Source organism: Pleurodeles waltl, chromosome 1_1 (assembly GCF_031143425.1).
Source record: "Pleurodeles waltl isolate 20211129_DDA chromosome 1_1, aPleWal1.hap1.20221129, whole genome shotgun sequence".
Classification (NCBI taxonomy): domain Eukaryota; kingdom Metazoa; phylum Chordata; class Amphibia; order Caudata; family Salamandridae; genus Pleurodeles; species Pleurodeles waltl.
The window spans coordinates 929,342,864-929,367,902 of record NC_090436.1 but is presented as its reverse complement, the minus strand read 5'-3'; positions in this window follow the sequence as shown (position 1 = coordinate 929,367,902).

The following is a 25,039-nucleotide window of genomic DNA, read 5'->3' as shown; positions in this document are numbered from 1 at the left end:
CACAGTGGAGGCAATGGATGTTAGTATGTCTGCTTCTGGATGGTGTATGTGTGAATGCCTGTGGGATAAAGTGTGGTGCTTGTGTATGCCATGTCAACTCTTGTGTGTTGTCCTATGTGCCTGCTCATCTGACTGTGTGCTTGGGATAGGTTGGGGTTGAGGGGAATGGGATTGGGAAGAGGAAGTTGGAGGGTGGACACAGGGACAATGGATGTCATCAGAGAGGAGGCCAGAGCATGGAGTGATCTCTGTTGGGCCACCAAGCAAATGTGAATGCCTTCCATAAATGCATTGGACTGTTGCATTTGGACTGCCAGCCCCTGGATGGCATTCACAATGGTTGACTGCCCAACAGAGGTGGATCACAGGAGGTCAATAGCCTCCTCATTCAGGGCAGGAGGGCTCACTGGGGCAGGGCCTGAGGTGCCTGTGGCGAAGGAGATGCCCACTCTCCTGGGTGAGCGGGCACGGGCAACTCGATGAGGGGCTGCTGGGAGGGTGGTGCTGGTACGGGGGTGGCGGCTGTACCTGTAGCTGGGGTGGCCACAGAAGTGTCCGCCACCACCTGGGAGCTTCAATCGGAGGAGGTATCTGTGTCTTAAGTGTCCCCTCCAGTCTCCACAGTGGTGCTCCCCTCACCGTCCGTCCCACTGGTGCCTTCACCGTCGGTAGATTCAGCCTCCTGGGTCCTGTGGGATGCAGCTCCCTCCTTCGCCAGTGCCTCTCCTCCTCTGCCAGATGGTGCTGATGCACATAAAGACAGGGTGACAAAACAAAAAGGATGGGGGAGAGACAAAGGATAACTTGGTCAATGGCGGCACCAACACCACAGTTGGCATACACAACGCACTGACACATAGGGAACAGCCCTACGCATCAGGCAATGCACTACCAGTCACAATTCTAGTCACCAGCCCATGGATAGGGACACATAAGGCAAATTGCAGCATACCTGAGACCCACAGACCCCTGCCCAGTAGTGGATGCCTACTATCTTGGTTGGAGGACTTTCACATCAGACCCTGCCGAACATGGGACCTACTCTGCAATGCCAGGCCTGGCCTAGGGGCACCCACAGGGCCCACCCCCCCACCCAGATACTACCACACCAGGCATAAGTTGTAAATTAGGGCACCGTACTCACCCCTTGTGGCTGCTGTGATGCCCCCAAGTGCCCATCTAGCTCTGGATAGGTCACTGGCAGTATGCGGGCCATCAAGGGGGTCAGGGTTTGACAGGCACCCCTTCCTCTTTGGGAGGCCATCCCCTCTTGGGCCTCTGCCATCTTCCATGCCCAGCATCTCAGGTCCTCCCACTATTTCTGACAGTGGGTGCTAAGCCTGCCGTAGACCCCCCAGCGTTCGCACATCCTTGGCGATGACACGCCAAGTAACCCTTTTTTATGGGCGCCGGCTTGCAGGGAAATAGACACAGGGAAAGGTATTAGTCCGGCCGTCCTGCCTGTTACACTTATGGCCCACCATGCCCCTTACCATCCCAATTAGCACAGACATGGCCCAGCATACATGCTGCATACTGCCCAGGGCCCATCCACCAAACCCCCCTACATGAGGCCTTCACACACAGCACTGCTTGCATTCATGCCCCATGCATCGTTCTCACAGTGTACTCACCTGTTGGTCTGGAGGCCCATACAGCAGTCGGTACTGGGGTAGGTCCCCATCCACCAGTCGCTCAAACTCTGCAGAGGCTTTCCCCAGTAACACGAGCCATGGTCGGTTCCAGACACATGACACAGCAGCACTTGCAGTGTAGGTCCTCTCCTGTTGAAGGTCAGGTAGTAAGTGAGTGAACAGATACAAAATGGCAGTCACGTCCATGGCGGTGCGTACCGTTACCGCCTGCATACTTCACTATTGACAACTCTTCCCAATAGGGCCCAATGATAACCAATGAGGAGTTGCACGGCGGTTCTCGACCGCCTCCTGCAACAGCACACAACCTCAGTGGAATTACCTCATTTCTACCTGTCCCTCCATACAGGAAAGGCGGACGCCCTTTCAGGGTGGGTGCAGGCCATGGATCCTAACTGCGTCACTGTACACAAATTCACTACTTGGACATATCCCACCAAAATAATGTTACAATCACAAGTTGCATTGAACTGTAGTGGTTTAAATGTACAGATAATGACCAGCTGCTCACTCTTTTGCCCCATAGATTACAAATGCTGCGGATGAATAGGAAATAGAGGCATACCCCTGTGAACAGACCCTTGGTGGACTTAGCGACAATGTAGGACAGGCACATTATCCTCACTTATAGACTTGACAGGTCCACAGGTCCACAATCACAGAGCTGTGTGCCCCATTGGAGCCTGACATAATATCTGCTTACCATCAGCCCACCGGGATCCCCTCTCTTGTGCAAGTGCTATCAGTGCTCCATTTCCTGGAAACTGGATCTTTCCAAGTGACAGTGGGCTTGGCAGCAGGAATGTCTCAGCCAATGTTTTCAATAGTGCTGAGTGTTGTCTGCCCTGATTAAACACATGTGCAGCTACATTGTTTTCCCCCAGTTGGAGGATTTGGCCCGAGTGAAAGCTGATGTCTGTGCAATGGGACATATCCCCAACATCATTGGGGCAATAGATGGAACACATATTGCATTTGTCCACCCCGGAGAAAAGGACAGGTGTTCAGAAATGTAAGAGTATTCACTCCATGAATGCCCAGATGGTGTGCCTGGCGGACCAGTACATATCCCACGTCAATGCAAAGTATCCTGGGTCAAGGCATGATTCCTTTATCCTGAGGAATAGAAGCATCCCAAATGTGATGGCCAAACTCCAGAGGCACCGGCTGTGGCCAATAGGTGAGCAATGGTTCCCATCCACTGGATGTTGGTGTATGGGTATGGTGTGGTTCCTAAGGGTGAGTATGTGCCTAAAAGTTGTCCCTCAATATTTGCAGGTGACTCTGGTTACCCCAACCCCTCATGGCTACTGACCCCTGTGAAGAATGCCAGGGCAAGGGCAGAGGAATGTTACAATGAGGCTCATGGGCAAACAAGAAGGACTATAGAAAGGACCTTCGGCCTCTTGAAGGCCAAGTTTTGGTGCCTCCATCTAACAGGTGGATCCCTGTGCTACTCACCCAAGAAGGTCTGCCAGATTATCATGGCATGCTGTATGTTAAACAACCTTGCCTTGTGACGCCATGTGCCTTTTCTGCAGTGGGAGGAGGCTGGAGATGTCCGTGTGGCAGCAGTGGATCCTGTGGACAGTGAAGATTAGGAGACAGAGGATGAGGACAACAGAAGTGCAATTATTTGTCAATACTTCCAATGAGACACAGGTAAAGACAGTGTTATTTCACACATAATTGACAGTTTTATGTGTGACATTGTCACTAGCAGGCTGTGAGTTCCTACTTCTATGCCCACTCATTGTACCCTTTTTGCAGATGTTGGTGCCCCACTATTGCTCCTGTTGTGTTCCGTGCAGCCAACTACAGGTCTTTCCTATGTAAACATTACTGTACAGTTGAATTGCAATGTTTAAACCTGGTTAAATTAATACATTTTGAAAACATTTGACATACACCATACTTGTATTTTATCAAAGTGTATTTATTGCAGTGCTCTGATGAAGAAGGGGTATTGTAATGGGCTGGGGTGATGATGGATGAAAGTCCAGGCTAGAGTCCAGTCTATTTGTATCACAGGTGCATTGTCCAAGGGTACATAGGAAGGGGAGCAGTGGCAGTTCAAGGTGGACAGGATGACAGCATGGGAAACAAGGGTGACGATCAGGAGATTCTTATTTCCTAGCAGGGGTCTTGGCAATATTCTGTGGCTTCTGCCTGGATAATAGGGAACGTTTGTGGGGTGATTCTCCTTCTGCAGGGGGAGGGGTGCTGGTGGCCTGTTGGTCCTATCCACTAGCGGCAGCGGAGGTGGAGGGCTGTTCAGTGGTCTGGCTAGTGTCAGGGGCCCAGTGGAGTGCCACTGCCTCCCTCATACTGTTGGCCATGTCTGCCAGCAGCCCTGCATTGGAGACCAGGGTGGTGTTGATGGCCTTCAAGACCTCCCTAATCCCCAGGTACCGTCCCTCCTGCAGCCCCATGTTCTCCTGCAACTTGTCCAAGATCTGGCCCAGCGTATCCTGGGAATGGTGGTATGCTCCCAGGATGTTGGTGAGTGCCTCATGGAGAGGCGGTTCCCTGGGCCTGTCCTCCCCCTGTCGCACAGCAGTCCTCCCAGCTTCCTTGCTGTCCTGTGCCTCTGTCCACTGAACCTTGTGGTGGACATACTGCTGATTGACGTGTCCTGGGGCCAGATGTATGGGCCCACTGGGTGGGTGCAGTACTGGTGTTTCCTGAGGGGGTGGCTTTGTGGTGTTGTGAGAGTGTGCCTGGGTAACTGACTGTCCGTAGGTCCCTGATGGGTCAGGTTGGTCATCCAGATTGAGGCAACCAGAGCTGCTGTCATCACTGTTGGCCTCTTCTGTGGGGGAACTGGATGTTGCTGGCACTTCTTCGCTGGTGACATTGGGTGGGTTACCAGTGGGGATATAAATGCAGTGTTATTGTATCTGCGTGTGACATATTGTGCATGGGTGCGTTGCCCTCCATGGTTGTTATTGCCCTGGCAGCTTTGCCTTGTGAGAGTTGTTTTTTGGTGGCCTAGGTGATTCTCTCTAGTGTGCATGCTGTGGTGATATGAGTCCATGCAGGTCTGTGAGGGGTGTCCATGCATTGGTGCTGCATGCAGGGCTTGGCATTGGGATGAGTGGGTTGTGATGGTGGGTGTGTTGGAGGTGGTAGAGTGATGGGTGTGGAGGTGAGGGCGGGACAGAGTTTAGTAACAGAGTTTAGTCCTCCTCCTACTCCTGCCAGGCCCTCAGGATGCATAATTGCCAAGACTTGCTCTCCCATATTGTTAGTTGTTGGGGAGGAGGTGGGGGTCCACCACCAGTCCTCTGTACAGCAAGTTGGTGTCTTGCTGCTATGGAACGTACCTTCCCCCATAGTTCATTCCACCTCTTCCTGATATCATTCCTTGTTCTTGGGGGCTGTTCCACAGCGTTGACCCTGTCCACGATTCTCCGCCATACAGTAGCTCCATCTTCCTAGCAATGCAGATCTGCTGCACCAGTGATCCAAATAGATGTGGCTCTACCCGGATTATTTCCTACGCCACGACCCTTAGCTCCTCCTCAGAGAACCTGGGGTGTTGTTGTGGTGCCATGAGTGCGATGTAAGTGGTGTGGGTGTGTAGAGTGATATGTTGGGGTGTGTGATGTGAGCTGCATTGGTTGTGTATAGGTGATGGTGGTATGTGGCTCTGGTTGTGTGAGTGGTCTTGCTGTCTCTCTCTGTTGGCAATGGTTTTTAGTCGTAAAGGGTTGTGGGTAGTGTTGGTGTGTATTTTATAGTGGTATGGGTGTGTGGGTGTGGTGTGTTTATATGTGTCAGGTGTGTGTAGTTTGAATTGTCCAATGTGGTGTTGTTTTGGATGTGTGTGTGTATTTTGAGAGCAGTGGTATGTACCGCCAATGGTTTACCACCATTGAATGTCCGCAGTGGTGATTCGTGGGTCATAATGTTGTGGGCATTGTTCTGTTGGCGTAACGGTGTGGGTTTGGCTACTGCCAGTTTATCACTGACCTTTGGGCTGGTGGACTTCTCTGTGTGGCTGTATAGTGACGGATTGGTGTGTGTGTGTGTCATAATATGGTTGGGGGATATCCGTGGCGGTGGCGGTATGTTGGCGGCAGTCGGCATGGCGGTAAGTGGGATTTACCGCCAATGTCATAATGAGGGCCTATGTGTCCTTATGTGCGCCTACTTTTATGCTTTCTTCAGGTGTGTCTGGGAGTTTAAATACAGGAACATTATCCACTGCTGTGTCCCATAGCCTTGATCAGCTGAAATTGAAAAAAAGCGACAGACAATGTTTAGGATATCTGCATTGGGTACATTCCTGCTCATGTGTGTCATGTGTAGTGGTATTGTCATGTACTTGTCTAAGATGTGATCACATGATGTGCCACTCTTATTGGAGTAGTGACATTTCCAGGGAACTCCTCAATCAATGTATGTGATGTCAAATGTACTGCAGAAGCAGATACATCATACAAATCATCCTGACTGTCCTGTTAATGCAGCAGAATTTGGTGGTGGTCATTTGCTGCCACTCTAGTCCACTTGATGTTTTTGGGAGTTTTTGCCCAAAGTTTATTGCATTTTCAGTGAAGTACAACAATGAAATCCAGCACTGATGCATTGTGCCTCCAGCAGTATGCTTATATTAGCATAATATCACAGTAAATGCTGATATATTAGACAGAACACAAGGTGGCACATCAAACCCAATCCTTTCCACCCCTCCCTCTGTGTGTGTGTCACCTGCTGTACGGTAGGTAGTGTTATTGTTAGTGGGAGCAATTGTAGCGTGTGTTGTTGAGTGCGGGTGTGTATCTGGAGGTGGGCGTCTTTAGGGGGACCTCTTGTATTCCTAGGCAGTTTTGGTGTGTGCTGAATCTCCTTCATCAGTGCCAGTTTCTAGCACCTTAAGGGGCATATTTATACTCCTTGGTGCGAAACTGCACTAAAGAAGTTTTGCATCAAAAAGTTTTGTATCGGCTTGCACCATTCTTGAGTGCCAGTCGGGCACCATATTTATGGAATGGTGCAAGCCTGCACAAAGTGTAGGCTAGCATAAAAATAAAAAATATATGTTAGCCGGGTGGGGGTGGTGGTATGGGAGAAGGGGGTTTTGCACCAAAAAAATGGCATTAGGCAGGTAAGAGTAAAATAATTACTCTAACCAGCCTAGCGTCATTTTCTGATGCAAAACCATCCATACTACATGACTCCTGTCTTAGAAAAGAGAGGAATCATTCCCACCACCCCAATGGCAGGCACAGGGGACCAGTGCCCCCTAGGCATGGCCATTGCACCCTGTGCCATGTGGGGGTGCCATTTCAGGGCCCCAATGGCACTTAAAAAAAATACTCACCTGTACTTACCTACACTTACTTAGGATGGGGTCCCCCTTCCTCCGCTGTCCCTCTGGTGTTGGTTTCCCTGGGGCCTGGGAATGGCACCTGCAGGCTTATTCCATGGTGTTTCACCATGGAAATAGGCCCTAGGGGTCCCCTAATACCTGCCCTGACACAGGCGTTAAATAATGGTGCAAAGAAAGCTTTGCATCATTATTTGACTGCTTCTCCCCACATGCGTGATTTTAGCACGGGGGACGAATATGGCGCTAAGGCCAAGGAGTCATTGTTTGCATGGGAATGCCTACCTTGCATCTCATTGACGCAAGGTAGGTTTCCACGTCCAAAAAATGACTTTGACTCAACTTTGGCACTAGACGGGTCTAGCACCAAAGAATAAATATGGAGTTAGTTTTGCACCGATTCTGCGTCAAAAGAATGATGCAAATTTGGTGCAAAACAAGTATAAATATGGCCCCAAATTTTTCCTCTATGACATCCCATTTGAGCGAGAAGGGCATTTTGCATAATCCTCTGTAGTCCTCTATACGGATAGCCTTGCTTCCTGTCTGTCTCCAGCGTTCTACTTCTGCTCACCAATATTCAACCTTAGATGCCCTAGAGAACTTCCAGTGTTATGTCATGACTTGTTTAGCCAACAATAAGGCTAGATGTCAGGGAGCCCCTGGGTTTAGGATGCAGACACAGCAGACATTGTGCAGGAGTATTCTGCTAAATGGCCAAGGATGGTCATCATAATTGTAGCTATGCCCATACAGTATTAGTATATTTCAGGGCAGGACCATAGCATATGTAGAAGATCTGCCTCTAAGGCCTTACATCTAGGATATATTGAGGAGATGGTAGGAATGGTGGCACTGAGCCTGTGGGGTGTTAACTATGCCCTATCTAAAACAGTGAATTTTATGAGCTTCAACCTCATGTTGCAGAACAGTTTTATGTGGGCCCAGTCCTTGCCTGAGAATCCACAGAACAAGTCCATTTCCCACTTAAGTTTTGACAGGGACAAGGAAGACCTCTGGCTCCACGGTAAAGCCAACATACAAGGGCACAGATTTAGGAGAGATTAGGGGCATATTTATACTCCGTTTGCGCTGGAATTGCGTCGTTTTTTTTTACGCAATTCCGACGCAAAAGTAACTCCATATTTATACTTTGGCGTTTGATGAATTTTGTTTGACCAATGACTTTGTGTTTCACCACTGCGCATATTAGTTGCTCAATGTTCACCAGTAGCACATTGTATGTTTTGTTCAGTTGAGCCTCCTATGGGCTTTGACATTGCATTAGCTATTACATTCTGTATTCTGCCTATTGGCTTTGACATGCTGTATCCAGTTTAGCCGCCTATTGGCTTTGACATTGCATTAGCCATTACATTCTGTATTCTGCCTATTGGCTTTGACATGATGTATTCAGTTTAGCTGCCTACTGGCTTTGACATGCTATTAGATATTCTGCCTATTGGCTTTGACATGACATTATACATTGCATTTTGTATCCAGCTCAACTGCCTATTGGCTTTGACATGATATTAGACATTGCATTTTATATTCAGCTCAGCTGCCTGTTGGCTTTGACATGACACTAGAAATTGCATTTGATATTTTGGTTAGCTGCCTATTGCCTTTAACGTGAAGTTAGACATTGCAGTTGAGAATCCAAGCTGTATTTTTCCAAGCTGTGTTTTTGCACAAGATGAACCAAGATGTTTTTCTCACAGTAGACTAGACCTGATAAGAGAGGGTACATTGGTTGTTTTTCTCCGCTTGAGCCTGGGAAGAGGAGCAGTCTCGGAGACCTGGCCAGTCTCCAAAGGCTTGCTCAGTTTTCCCGAGTCTGAGAGGAGGGGGCACACCTTTGTAACAAATGTCACAGCCTGCAGAGATTCAGATTCGGATCTGCCTGACTTCGTGCTGGAACTAGGCACCAGTTGCCAGCATCCCGTGTGGATAGATAAATCTCTTTCTCGCAGCTGACAGGGAGTCATCAGCTTGCAGATCCTAGAAAGATGAAGCTGTAAATAGTTTCTCACACGGTGAAGTATTTGTTTTGCTTTGCATTCAATATCTTATAAATATAACCTGCTGTGTATATTGCAAACTGTGCATTGACGTGTGCTTGAAATCTACTAATCCGTCATTCATAAAAATTGCGGTTGGGGAAGAATTAACAACAATAAAAGTCTTCTTTGAACTCAGAAGTGCATTTCTGGTGTGGTAAGTAAGTGCTAAAAACTAGATAAGAGCAAAAGCACTACACGCGTCTAGCGCCAAAGTCAATGGAGTTTGCGTCCTTTTTTAGCGTGGACACCTACTTTGCGTTAATTATATGCAAGGTGGGCGTTCCCGTCTAAAAAAGTGACTGCGCGGCATGTGCGCCGTATTTACACTCCCGGGCAAAATTCACGCCGGGAGTGGGCGGGTCAAAAAAAATGACGTACGGCCGCTTTTGCGCCGTTTTTTAGCGCCTGGAAAAGGCAGGCGTTAAGGGACCTGTGGGCTCGGAAGGAGCCCAGAGGTGCCCTCCCATGCCCCCAGGGACACCCCCTGTCACCCTTGCCCACGCCAGGAGGACACCCAAGGCTGGAGGTACCCATCCCAGGGACAATAAGGTAAGTTCTGGTAAGTATTTTTTTTAAAAAAAATTTGTGGCATAGGGGAGCCTGATTCGTGTCCCCCTACATGCCACTATGCCCAATGACCATGCCCAGGGGACAGAAGTCCCCTGGGCATGGCCATTGGGCAAGGGGGCATGACTCCTGTCTTTGCTAAGACAGGAGTCATTTCTATGGGGGTTGGGAGTGGAAAATAATGGCGCAAATCGGGTTGAGGCGAAATATTTGCCTCAGCCTGACTTGCCCCATTTTTTCACGCCCAAGCTCCATATCCCTCTACGCCGGCGCTGCCTGGTGTACGTCGTTTTTTTCAACGCACACCAGGCAGCGCCGGCGGCTAACGCCGGCTAACGTCATTGCTTAAATACGGCGCCCGCATGGCGCTTCAGAATGGCGTTAGCCGGCGCTAATTTTTTTGACGCAAAACTGCGTTAGCGCAGTTTTGCGTCAAAAAGTATAAATATGGGCCTATGATGTCATGCGCTCGGCTGCCCAATTGTCTCTTCCATTTGGGAGAGATGAGGCACTGCTAGTTAGCTGGAGCAAAACCCGGATTTAGAGTGACAAGTGTCATCCACTGTGGGTCAGACTCAGTCCCCCACACTGTGAACGATCTTGCCGCTCAAAATCCAGTAGTCTCATTAGGATAATGAGAGCCTACAGGACATGGCGCCGCCAACATTTGGTCAGGCTCTAATTTTCGGGTGCACCGGCATATCTCGGTCTCATTTTTATATAATGACCCCTCAGTTCCATAAACAGATACGTCCGTGGTACTGAGGATGTCCACCACCGCCGTATAGGTAACCCTATTTTTCAGCGGGTGGTTGTTCAAGCTTGAACCTTACAAGGAAAAAACCCTGTCTTGTTGTGCCTTCTCTGAACTCTTAGGGCCATATTTATACTTTCTGACGCAAAACTGCGCTAACGCAGTTTTGCGTCAAAAAAATTAGCGCCGGCTAACGCCATTCTGAAGCGCCATGCGGGCGCCGTATTTATATAATGACGTTAGCCGGCGTTAGCCGCCGGCGCTGCCTGGTGTGCTTGAAAAAAAACGACATACACCAGGCAGCGCCGGCGTAGGGGGATATGGAGCTTGGGCGCCAAAAAATGGGGCAAGTCAGGCTGAGGCAAATTTTTCGCCTCAACCCGATTTGCGCCATTTCTTTCGACTCCCAACCCCCATTGAAATGACTCCTGTCTTAGCAAAGACAGGAGTCATGCCCCCTTGCCCAATGGCCATGCCCAGGGGACTTATGTCCCCTGGGCATGGTCATTGGGCTTAGTGGCATGTAGGGGGGCACAAATCAGGCCGCCCTATGCCACAAAAAATAAAAAAAATAAAAAAAACTTACCTGAACTTACCTTAATGTCCCTGGGATGGGTCCCTCCAGCCTTGGGTGTCCTCCTGGGGTGGGCAAGGGTGGCAGGGGGTGTCCCTGGGGGCTTGGGAGGGCACCTCTGGGCTCCTTCCGAGCCCACAGGTCCCTTAACGCCTGCCCTGACCAGGCGCTAAAAAACGGCGCAAAAGCGGCCGGACGTCATTTTTTTGGACCCGCCCACTCCCGGGCGTGAATTTTGCCCGGGAGTGTAAATATGGCGCACATGCCTCGGAGTAAATTTTTTAGACGGGAACGCCTACCTTACATATCATTAACGCAAAGTAGGTGTCCACGCAAAAAAATGACGCAAACTCCATGGACTTTGGCGCTAGACGCATCTAACGCCAAAGTATAAATATGGAGTTAGTTTTGCGTCGGAATTGCGTCAAAAAAAACGACGCAATTCCGGCGCAAACAGAGTATAAATATGCCCCTTAGTGCTTTATAATGGCGAATCCCCAGGCTGTAGAAATAGCTCTTAACATGAGACAACCACTTATGGCACATTTACTAACACAAGGTCTTACAGCACAGGGAGGTCCAGTCACGCTTGTGGTGGACTCCCATGCAGCCTATAGAACAGAACTGTTTTACTCTTGGGTCACATTTCCAGCAGTTGATGGTAACACAAATACATTTCATACATATACAGTTGCGAACGCGCCTGGGCAGGACAGGGCGTACGCATACTTAGAGATACCTCTATCTTATCAAGAACATATTAATTGGCTTGATGGCACCCTACCCCATACAATATTACCAGTAAGATCAGGTCCACTAAGTAATGATGGTCCTACCTTGCCTTTATTGGCCACATATCCACCTCATCCTAAGGTCGCAAATATGGCAGTAGCTGAGGTTTGACGTTTATATATTGAGTTAACAGCAATATACAGACGATTAGTACTATTTGTGATGCAGACATTAAATACAAACCCAGCGCATGCTGCTCCAGCACAACCACATGCAGTATCACAGGTATAAATCCGGTGACTGTACACTCGATCATGGGTAAAGTCCCAGCCAAACGAGAGGAGACTCCATTTTGGCTAGCACAAAAAATTTATACGCTGGAGGTAGTATTTCCCCATATGGGACCTCAGGATAAACATAGAATATTAACTATGTGCTTGCCCTTTGAGATGGTTCCTACAATTAACACTGTAATACATGGGGCACAGTATTTGCCGCACTCTATGCAACGGCACACGGTACACCGACGCTAGCCAACCTACCGGAAGTGCTTAAGCAAATTCAAGATGAATACGGGGCTGCCCCGGCCCTAGATTTGGGAATGCAACTGATGGGCAACTTTGCCACAGTTTCTTCAATTATCCTAAGTAACCTTGAAGGGGAAGCAGTTGCACTTGCAGTGCGCATGCTGCTCCGTGACGTCCCGCAACAAGATCAGGAGTGAGAACTGCCTAAAATAATAGCGGAAACATATTCCAGTATAAGTTGAGATAGCCTTGGGGCTAGACCACAAAAACCTCAATTTCAGGGTAAAATTAATAAAGACAATACTAAACAACAACCTGAGGGTAATAAGAAACGCTGGGAGAAAAAACAACAAACGTCTAAAAAAGAAAGGGGAGAATCTTCACGCACGGAGACCCCACAGAATAGGTATAGTCTCAGAAATAGAGAGAATATAAAAACGCCTGATAGATATCAATATACTGATACACGCCAATCTCGTTCCTTTCAGGACTCATCAGAAAAGAGAAATGATAGAGGTGGGCGATCAGAGTGGAGAACAGAGTACATGAAACCGAGACAGGAATCACAACGCTCTTCGGAGGTTTCTGTTAAGAAGGAAGAGAAACCAGTACAACAAAAACAACAATTTAAAAAGAAAAAAGTGCCAGCTGTCTCAGTCAGACACACCACTCAGGAAGAGGGTTCTCTTGAAGAACAAGAAATGGGCTCTAGCACTGCTAGACAGGGGTATAAGAACAGCCCAGGACTGTTTGCAGCTCGTGTGACTGCTATTTTACACGAGATAGACCCTGAAGCATTGACATATGTGGACGATATATATCTCACAGATGACGAATTACTACAGCATTTAAGACATTGTTGTAGGATTTGCCGAACTTGGCTACAAAGTTAACTTTAAAAAATCAAAAATTGCCTTCCTCAGTGTCCTGTTCCTGGGATATGAGCTGTCGAATGAAGGGAAGAGCCTAGCGCCACAATTTTTAGAAAAATGTGAACAATTGCAACCACCAAATACGATTAAAAAACTACAATCATTGTTGGGCTTTCTAAATTTTGGCAGAACATACATTCCTGATTATGCTACACACATAAAACCTTCATATGAGTTAATTCGTCCTGATTTTTCAAGCAAATTCTGGACAATTGAGCACACACACACTCTTCGAGAGTTACAATCAGATATGCTAGCAGCAAAACATTTACACACACAGGACAATAAGACACATTTGGTCATCAGGGTAATAGCTGGGGCCATCGGTTTTACTTATGTCACATTTAATGAAGGTGAGACAGTCCCGATAGCATACAAATCACATTGGTATTCCGCTGTTGAACAACGCTTTGCACCCACAGAGAAAATTCTCACTGCTGTGCATATGGCTGTTATTAAAGAAAGACCACTTGCCCAAAGAAAACGCATTGTTGTCGTTTCTCCTATTCGGCCCTAGAGTCTGTTACAAAAGCTAGCTTCCCGAACCCGAAAGCACTTCATCCACGATGGATACAATGGGCTACGTTTTATTTAACAGCCACTGATGTAGACTACATTTTTGACCAAAGTTACAAACTCAATAATTTCTACAATATGAAGTAGAACATCCAGTTCCCACTGATACCTTGTCTATTGACCAATATCATGTATTCATGTACACCGATGGCTCTGCACAACCAGCGGAACTAAACATCAATATTCTGCTGCATTTGCGGTCGTGAGCGGCTATATGAGGGGGAGAAATTCTGTCCCCAACATACCTATACACAGACCTTAGGGGATTGTACAGCACAGTTGGCTGAGCTAAAAGCTCTACTGATGGCACTAGAACATATGGATCCGACACAGTTTACACTGATTTTTTGTGATTCATATTATTGTGTCCAGTCTTTTAATGAATACCTGCATTACTGGCGCTTGAATGGGTTCAGAGATTCAAAAGGCAACACCATAAAACACAGGCTTCTGTGGGGGAAGGTAGCAGACCTGAAAGAGACGCTACCCAAAGTCCATGTTGTGCATACACTTGGACACCAGCGCGTTGGAATACATGTTGCTGGAAATACTTTGGCTGATGAAGCCGCAAAGTCAGCAGTGGCGGTTGCCACTGTAGCTGCAGTGACTCGTTCGAGTTCCAAACCAGACACAGACATCATGGCTGCCATAAAAGCTACGGTTGATGGTACGCTTTAGTCTAAAGGATTTCCTAATAAATATCAATACTTGATGGGAAGTATGCTGAACGCTGAAGTTAAAATTCCTAGCGTAGGCGTACGCGACATCCCCAATAAAGATAGAAGACCACAATTGATTAAAGCAGCGCATGAAGGGGTGGCATCTTTACACGCTGGCGTGGTGGCTACAATATCACTATTGCAGGCCCGTTATTGGTGGCCTGGTCTCTATAAAGAGACTAAACAGTATGTCCTTTGTTGTGACATCTGTCAACAAATTAACATTTCCACAGCTAAGCGCCCGCCGCAGACACCCCTCTTAATCTCAAATAGACCATTACAATGTGTGTACTTGGATCATTGCGGTCCATTAACATCTGATAGTGCATACAAATATATACTAGTTGCTGTTGATTCTTGCTCTAGATTTGTGTGGGTGTGGCCACAACGCTCGGCTGACGCTCGGACTGTTATTAAAGATTTGTGAGTCTTTGTTGGTACATCTGCAGTTGCGGCATTCCATTCGGACCAGGGCCCTGCTTTTGCCTCAAGGGAATTCAGGGACATCATGGCTTTATTGTGGGTCCAGCTCCAGTACTCGTCTCCATTTCATCCCGAGGGAAATTCTGTCGTGGAGCGTTAAAACCGCGATTTAAAGCAGTCCTTAACGGCCAGAGTCTTAGGCACGGGTCGTAGTTGGCTAACCCACCTGTATGGAGTTCAGAGAGCACTAAATAACCTGCCTAAAAGGACCCTGGGGGGTCGTACTTCATATGAGTGCCTGCTCGGAACACGAATGTTTGTTCCGGATCTTGATAGTCCTGGTGTGGAGGCGGCGGAAACACCTTTTGACATAAATGATCGTGTCACTGTTTTACAGGAATTACAGCAGTTCTGTGAAGATAACTCTTCCAAAAGTGCTGCCTCCACAGGAATTAAGGAGGTGCCAGTAACACCTACTGGCTGGATTCCCAGAGTTGGGGATCTTGTGCGTGAAAAGGTCGCAGTGAAAAAAGAATTTGGCCCTTCTTATCGAGCACCAGTCCCTGTGTTGGGGATACACGGTACCAGAACTGTTATTCTACCACCGTTGCCAGGTGCCAAAGAAAACCGCTTTGTTTCCATTGACAATGTCAAGCTACAACATGTGGCCGATTCTACACAGCCGACCAAGAGGAACGTCCAGTAGTTCCCAAATCCCTCTCACTACTGGAGAAGAAGTTCCGCTTCAAGTTGTATATACCAACACTGATGCCTCTCTGAGATTGGGGAGGATGGATGATGATGATCTTGCATTGGTTCCACTAACAAGCAACTTAGAAACATTTGATCAAGTCACTATGACTACAAGCCAGACGGATGGTGCTGTCTACAGTGTACAACCACAGGGAACACCAACTCCTCCATTGACTATGGCAACGCCTTTTGCACGAACTGCCTCTGGTTATTTTGCTGACTACAACGACGGTCTAACAGAATCGTCATTTGCCTCTTCGACAGCTGACCTGTCAGGTGCATGTAAGCTAATACATTGGCTTAGAGATACGTATTTCATTTTTCCATGGAACTATGTGTGGCTTTCCTTGACTGTCCTAGCCTATTTGCTTTGGATTCGGTTTGTCATTACTTTTTTCTGTTAATACATGGTCATTTTCTTCCCAAGAGATCAGCGGTTGAACAGGTGGAGGAGGTTTTGAAACCACATTTTTCATCACATAAGGTTCAAAGAGACTTGTCCTTTGTGAACATTTAGGCAGTGCTAATTCCTGATGGGGTTGTGTGGGACAAAGTAATGTTTGATATATATGGTCCCACTGAAATCATTCAAATACCGTGAACGATATAGTTATACCAGGCATTGTATCTGATGATTGGGATGTGAAAACAGTTGATTCAGTGATGACAGAATTGCAATATTATACTGTCTATGAAAATGAAGATGTTTACTAGTTTAAGGACAATTATGGTGACATGTTTTTCTATAATTATTATGGGCACCACTTCATACATAAAGCGAGCAGTCCAAAAACGATATTTAATTATAAACAATGGGAACATTGCCCAACTCCCCCGGAAGGGAGTTCAAAAACTTATTTTGAAAAGTTTGCGTATTTCTCTGGGCATCATCAAAAAAATGCTGAGTCTTATTATTTTAAGGTAACTCCGACTAGGGATAAACATATGTTATTGACCAACACAAAATTTATATATTCGGACTCCTTTGTTTCCCGGTTATCAATTGAAGGTTATGAATATTGGTCGAAAAATGTTGATTTGAAAAGTGTTTGGGGAGCAAAAAATTGGCAGACCAAGGGTAGAGAAACATTGTTTAGAGCATGTCTCATCCCTGTTCAAATGATCTTTTTAAATGAAACAGTACAGCAGACAAGTTGTTTAGGCTTGGCAACAATTAGAAAATTAAACATGCCCAGTATACCTGCCCCTGCAAAATTTAATAACTGGCAAAAGTACACAAATGCAACTTTTAGTGAGCTTAGTGAGTGGGCCCAGAGTGGTACATTTAATGCTTCACTGACACATCCAGGCGGGTGGTTATTGTGGCCAATAGATACCAAAGGGTGTCATCAACGTTTTGTCACCTCCTCGGGGGGGTTCCGAACGAGTAGGCCAGACCCTCGCTATAAATCACCTGAACATGCTGAAATTATTACAACATATAGTGTAGGAAAATTGTGCTAACAGTGGCTAAAATCATCCTCACTAGATGCGGTTAAGACATATCTCAGTCTCCTGTCTAACAACACTGACTTACAAGATTTTTTGTCAGGCCCAAAGATACCACATAGGAAGCGTTTCTTGTATGAGGTATACAATGAAATATGGAAACTTTCCCAACAAGAGGCTGCAACCCGGTTAAGGCAGATAGATCAGGATAATCTGAAAAAGGCATTAGCTGTTGTGGATAATGGGATTCACGCCTTGTCCGACCGGATATATACAATTAACAACATTGTTTCTTCTGCTATAGACATTATCCGATCTGATATGTCTTCTTTATATCATGGACAGAGTCAGACCAGGTCCATTATGCAGTTGGATTGGACACTCCAGACATTGAAGGCGGGTCGCGTTCCGTGGCAGCACATCAGTGCCAGGGAAGTATTCTTTTCCTTTAATTTGACGCAACAACAACAACTAATGGCTAAAAAGGAGGCGACTTATGTGATGCTTAACATTGAAAAGATAGAAAGATTGCCTTTTACCGTGGCCAAGATTCCTTCAGCAGAGTGGTTGATACACGGGGTTATTAATCAGACTATTTCTACATTACAATTCACTTCTTGTTTAAAACATGTTCCGGTAGGCAGATATGAAAAGTTGGGAGATAGTTACATCCATGAGGTGTGGGAGCTTCCCTTCTCATACAAATGCCTCAATGGCATGAAAGAGGTCTTTCTTAGTGGCAGTGAATGCGAGACTTTAGTCAGCCATTCGATGATTTGTAAGCAGCTGTCCTTGCATGGGGTGTGTAATGCCTCGGTTGCGAACTTGGCTTGCTATCTGAAGGGAGTTCCGGTCCCCTTGATTAAACGCACGTTCCAGGTGCTTTCAACCCGCAGCTACGTCCTCCCCAATAGTGAAGACTGTTGTGGCATGCGGGCCGGAATAGTTTACGTCGTTTCGGTCACTAAGGTCGTTACATGCTGCGAGAACATGTTGTTTCCCCCCACTAAATTTAGGGAGGTAGCAGATATTTGGCCTCACATTGCTACTTCCAAGGTGAATTTTGACAAGTTAAGTAGACTGAAGGCTTTATTGTTTCAGAAGCATGTGGCCCTTGCATCTGCACGTGAGACCTACACACTTCAGGTGGCAAGGTCATCGGCGGAAATACAGTCCCTGTTAAATACAAACTTTCCGAGACACTTTGGTGAACTCGTGGGACGTATATTTAATGCGTCCAGCACAGCTGGATTATCACATTTTTTTTATAGCTGTTGGTATTGGTTTTGTTCACACCTTTTCCTCTATATTCGGTTTAATACCTTCGGCCATTCATTCAATTTTCGGAAGCATTTTTGGGGGATTTCCGATAACTTTGGCTTTATTAGCCGGCATCTTGCTGTTGCTGTTGTTTTTCCGCAATGGCTATCCTGCCGCAACAAGGCCAAATTAGAGCGCTCCCATCAGCGCAGCTGTGTCGTGAACGAATGATGCAGCACTTTGGAGCAACACTCCTGGAACATTTGGGGTGTGACTGGTCTCTGTCATTCAGACCGGTTTTGGATTGTGTGCAGCCCGTGTTTCGGTGCCGTTGGTGCTCTTTTGAACATGCACTAGAAGTTTGTCTCTCACAGCAATGCCCCTGAGTGATTAATGCTGATCTGTTGATGTTCTCGTTGAGGGTTCGTTTCCAGACATGTGCGCTCCGGCTGCGTTTGCTCAGAGAAGCTGATTACGAGCTACCCTTCCTGGAGGAAGTTCCCATTCACTCGTTCACAAGCACTGCACGGGATGCCGCCTTGGTTGACACTGGGGCTATGGAACACACCTGCTCCTTGTTAGTTTTTAGCGTGGATTTACCGGTTTTGTCATCTGCCGAGGTGGAGAATCTCCTACTTTCCATGACTGATGCTTGATTTGGAACTGTTCTAAATTGAAATTTTTCTTTGAATTCGGCTTTTGGCCGCATGCTCATTTAAAAAAAAACAAAAAAAAATGCAGAATAGTATGCTTGTGTGTCCTCTTGACTTGTTATAATTAACTAGGATTTTAAATATATTTTAGTTTAGGGCATTTTAGCTTCGGCTTAAACAACTTTCTACCGACAAAGGGAGGGTGTAGTGTAGCCATGTTTAATATAGCTTCATGCACGTTAGTTTAACACACTAGGCCGCTGTGCACTTTGCCCTAGATATATTTTATTCAGCTTCGCACTGTTTTTTTACAATAACCAGTTTTACGGTCTTGTTTCAATTTCTTCTATCACACTGTTTAGCTTCGTTCAGCACTGTGTTCTCAAATAATGCATTCTTGATCGCCCTGTGCTTCAGTCAAGGCTACAGTCTGGTACATTGCCGGCAAACGTGGTAGAAGTTTAGTCTCCAGTATTCGTAGAAAATACACATCCTTACGTAGGGACATTTTCTTAGAACATCTGCGTGTTATAAAAACACTTCCCAGTCCTAGTATACGTCAAGAGGGAGATTCCAGCCAGGAACCTACAACTAGATGCTGAATGCCCCGTTGCAGATGCAGATTACAGGCCTTTGCTCAGGTATGAGGGTTGGTGTCCTCCCGGGGGAACCTGAAAGGCAGGCTTAGAGCTTTACATGCTGTGCTCGAACTATAACTTAGAGAGAAAATCATCTAGCGGCACTATGATAGCTTTATTCTTCTACTTCACTCTCATCATTACTATTTTTATCTTACTGTGTTGTGTAGTTCTGGTTATTAAAGGTCACGCATTGCAATCCAAAATGCAGTCGGTTTATTAAACCAATCTTTAAAACTTAAACTGCCTTTGTCATTTATTTGTGAGACAGTACTGTGTATGAGAGAACCGGTTGTTACCTGAGTGACCACGACTTCCCTGGGAAGTACTAAGATGTCATGTGCTCAGCTGCCCAATTGTCTCTTCCATTTGGGAGAGATGAGGCACTGCTAGTTAACCGGAGCAAAACCAGGATTTAGAGTGACAAGTGTCATCCACTGTGGGTCAGACTCAGTCCCCCACACTGTGAACGATCTTGCCTCTCAAAATCCAGTCTCATTAGGATAATGAGAGCCTACGCAACAACATGTCTAAGATCATGGAATTGACCCCCATGCCAAATCTGGTATTGGGGTGCCAATCCCATGCATCCCCGGGGCTCCAGCATGGACCCCGGGTACTGCCAAACTAGCTCTCCTGGGTTTTCACTACAGCTACCGCTGCTGCCAACCCACAGGCAGGTTTCTGCCTTCATGGGGTCTGGGCAGCCCAGTCCCAGGAAGGCAGAACAAAGAATTTCCTCTGAGAGAGGGTGTTACACCCTCTCCCTTTGGAAATAGCTGTTAAGGGCTGGGGGGGGGAGGAGTAGCCTCCCCCAGCCTCTGGAAATGCTTTGAAGGGCACAGATGGTGCCCTCCTTGCATAAGCCAGGCTTCACCGGTTCAAGGATCCCCCAGCCCCTGCTCTGGTGCGAAACTGCACAAAGGAAAGGGGAGTGACCACTCCCCTGTGCATCACCACCCCAGGGGTGGTGCCCAGAGCTCCTCCAGTGTGTCCCAGATCTCTGCCATCTTGAATGCAGAGGCGTGAGGGCACAATGGAGGCCTCTGAGTGGCCAGTGCCAGCAGGTGACGTCAGAGACCCCTCCTGATGGTGCTTACCTGGTTAGGTGGCTAATTCTCCTATGAGGGCGATTTAGGGTCTCTCCTGTGGGTTTCTCTTCAGATAACGAATGCAAGAGTTCACCAGAGTTCCTCTGCATCTCCCTCTTCGACTTCTGCCAAGGATCGACCGCTGACTGCTCCAGGATGCCTACAAGATCGCAACAAAGTAGCAAGACGACTACCAGCAACATTGCAGTGCCTAATCCTCCCGGCTTTCTTGACTGTTTCCTGGTGGTGCATGCTCTGAGGGCTGTCTGCTATCACCCTGCACTGGAAGCCAAGAAGAAATCTCCCGTGGGTCGATGGAATCTTCCGCCTGCTAACGCAGGCACCAAACTTCTTCATCACCGGCCCTCTGAGTCCCCTCTCATCTTGACGAGCGTGGTCCCTGTAAGACAGGGACTGGATCCAAATGACCCCGACAGTCCAGAGGTCATTCTGTCCAACTGCAGCTGCTAGGGCTTCTATGCACTTTTGCAAGGAATCCTTTGTGCACAGCATAGCCCAGGTCCCCAGCACTCCGTCCTGTATTGCTCAACTCACTGAGTTGAACACCGACTTCGTGGGACCCTCCTTTGTAGTGTTGAGATGACTGCTGTGCTCAGATTTCTTGAATGCCTGTTCAAGTACTTCTGAGGGTGCTGCCTGCTTCTGCATGGGCTCACTTTATTGCTGAGTGCCCCCTCTGTCTCATTCTCCAAGGGGTGACCTCCTGGTCCTTTCTGGGCCTGGGAAGCACCCATTTTCTTCAACCATGACTTTTGCAGCTAGCAAGGCTTGTTTGTAGTATTTCTGCATATAAACAACTCTGCATCCTCCAGCATGCAGTGGGACATCTGCTGTGCAAAGGAGAAGTTCCTGACATCTTCCGTTGTTGCAGAATCTTTAGCTTCTTCCACCCGGAGGCAGCCATTTTGCACCTTCATCTGGGGTTTAGTGGGCTCCTGCCCCCCCAGACACTTGCGTGACTCTTGGACTTGGTCCCCTTCCTTAATAGGTCCTCAGGTCCAGGAATCCATCTTCAGTGCTTTGCAGTCAGTTGTTGCCTTTGCAGAATCCCCTATCACAATTTTAGTGTGTTTCTGGGGAAGTAGGGTCACTTTACTCCTACTTTTCAGGGTCTTGGGGTGGGGTATCTTGGACACCCTTAGTGTTTTCTTACACTCCCAGTGACCCTCTACACACTACACTAGGCCTGGGGTCCATTTGTGGTTCGCATTCCACTTTTACAGTATATGGTTTGTGTTGCCCCTAGGCCTATTGCATCCCATTGTATTCTACATTCTTTGCACTACTTTTCTAACTTACCTGATTTTGGTTTGTGTGTATATTTTGTGTATTTTACTTACCTCCTAATGGAGTATTTCTTCTGAGATATTTTTGGCACATTGTCACTAAAATAAAGTACCTTTATTTTTAGTAACTCTGAGTATTGTGATTCTCATGATATAGTGCTATATGATATAGGTGGTACAGTAGTAGCTGTGCATGTCTCCTAGTTCAGCCTAAGCTGCTCTGCTATAGCTACCTCTATCAGCCTAAGCAGCTAGAACACTACTAATCTACTAATAAGGGATAACTGGACCTGGCGCAAGGTGTAAGGTGTAAGTACCATCAGGTACCCACTATAAGCCTGGCCAGCCTCCTACAAGCACTCAGTGCCAGAGTTCTTTCCCTTGAATTGTACTGAGAATTTGCAAACCTAATTGGCAAGTACTTTGCCACCCCTGTAAAGGCCCTAGTAAATGGTACCAGTAGTACCCACGGCAGGGATGGTAAAGGGGAACACCAGCCTTGCAGCACTGATTGTGCCACCCTGCTTGACCCTAGTAAAGGAAGACCTGCAGAGCTGCCATGTCAGCCTGCATGACCTGCCTGTCTGCCCGAGTTCAGCTCTGTTCACACCAAGTGCCGTCAGAGTCCATTCACTGACATAGCACAGGTCAGGCATCCTTAAGGCAGGCCTCCTGTAGCCCAGGAAGCGATGTACACTGTGTTATGAGTGTGGACATGTATACATAAGCATATATGCCCCTTTGGCAGCATTCAAAACCCAATGTTACCGTAAGTGACCTGCGTTCCATAGGATAACATGCGCTGACAACAGGACAGACCCCAGATGTCCTGCTTCATGATGGCCTGACCAATTTTCCTGATGTTTGATGTCAAACATCATGCTTTTTCACCCAGAGCACAATTCTTGGGCCCAGGGTTAGCTAGCATGTACCCTGGGGGCATCCTTGGAGGATGCCCACCAAGATACCAGCTTTCCCCTACCTTGCCAGGCTCTCCTGAGCCATTTGCCACCAAGGCGAGAGTCTGCCCTCCAGCTGGTCATGCTAACACTTCCCCTAGGATTGGGACAGAGGACCCAGGCAGGACAGAAGTCACACATCCGCCCTACCACGAAAGCTAGTTTTTAAAGTGATCAAGTTATTCAGGAGGCGTACACATCCAAAAGGCTAGCCACTCCTTTAGGGTGGGCTAAGAGGTCTGTACAACCATGGGAAGGTTCTGCATGGTGGCAAACCTTAGAAACGGTGGGTTCTGGGTAGAAAAGAAAAGTACTTTCACAGGAAGTTGTCACTTCAGGGGTGTACTAGCACAGGGACTAGTAGCCCATTGGCCAATGTCCCTCACATCTTTAATGCCCCCTAAACCAATATTTACGGGGCTTGCCTGACACCAGAACCTCTGTTCTGGAACCCCAAATGTCTCTGCTCTCCCAGGGTAGCGAGTAGTTTGATCCCCATTTGTTTGTTTGTCAAGTGCTGCAATTTTGACAGTACCCGTAGATCCCGTCAGCACCAAGGACATGCAGAGCACTTCCGCACTCGGTCACCCTAGGCAAGGTAACAAGAAACTGTTGAGACTTGGTCTAGGGTCCTGCCAAACCTTAATTCCAGGTGGGTTCCATGGAACAAGTGTCCGATTACCCGCTGTGCTGTGTGTGACAATTAAAAGTGCATCTATTTTTCAACGCTTCTAAAATCCACAATTACAGTTGTATGTAAGGTCCAAAATTCATTTTGGTGTGTAAATTAAATTAAGATAAAGATCTGTTTTATTTTTCTAAATTGTGTCTGATTTCTTTTGAGTCATGTCATTTACTTATCGTCATGTGGGTGTTGTGAAATGCTTTACACATGTTCCTACAAGTAGCCTGACTTATCTTTGCCACTCTACCAGGACTGAGCTAAGGTTTACTGGTGTGAACCTGATGTCCACTTCTGGGTAATGTGGTAGTATTACATGGTAAGACTTCCCAGTTATACCACTTAATACTGACACCTTGCTACAGTTAGGAAATAGAATTAAAAAAACAATAGAAATTCACTTAAAAAAAAATAAAGGCCACAGGGTCATTATAGTTAGGCTCATATTTCAAACAAACACAAACCATTGAAATTCAGCTGTGATAGAGTTATTTCAAGTAACTTTGACTCATGCCCTAAGGTAACTATAATTCACAACCTCACAATCCACTGCTAATTACCACACACATTAAAACACTCATGACATATTTGATAACATCATTGAGAATGTCAGTGTAATATTTGCAGTAAAAGTATTGATGAGATAACTGTGAATGGCATGGGCACCGGTGATAATCACCTTAGGTCATGAGTCATAGTTACTTGAAATAACTCTAACTATAAAAGCGGAATTTTTATGGTTTTGTACATTTGTGGGATTGTCAGTAGGTTTGCGAATGTCTGAGTGGGTGTGTGAGTGGGAGCATTGATTGAAATAGAGACAGAGAGAGCCAAAGAAATTGAGAGGGAGAGCGATAGACTTTTTTAGTTTTTCATGTCTGATATACTTAAAAAGAGTTATTTGTTTACAATTTACATAAAAAAATGTATTAAAAAAAATATATAATAATTGTTTTTGGATTTGAACCCCTAAAGCACAGTGTGAACGTTTGCGACCTTCACACTGAACTGCAGTGTTTTTTTTTAATTTTTTTTATTAGCCCTCTATGGGCTATATGGGACCGTAGGTGGTCCCTCCTCGTTTATTTCTTTATTTATTTTAAAACATTCATAACTAAAGTGCCCTTTACGGGCTATCTGGGACCGCAAGGGAGCCTTTAAGGGCTCCCCGCGGTCCCTCCTGATATATATATATATATATATATATATATATATATATATATATATATTTTTTTTTTAAATGATTAAATAAAATGCCCTTTATAGGCTTTCTGACACTGCAGAGGAAGCCTCAGGGCTTCCCCTGCAGTGCCAATGCTTTAGCAAGCACAGAGCTGCTTTGACAGCAGCTCCATGCTTGCTGCAGCATTTAGTCTCTGTCCTCTCCACG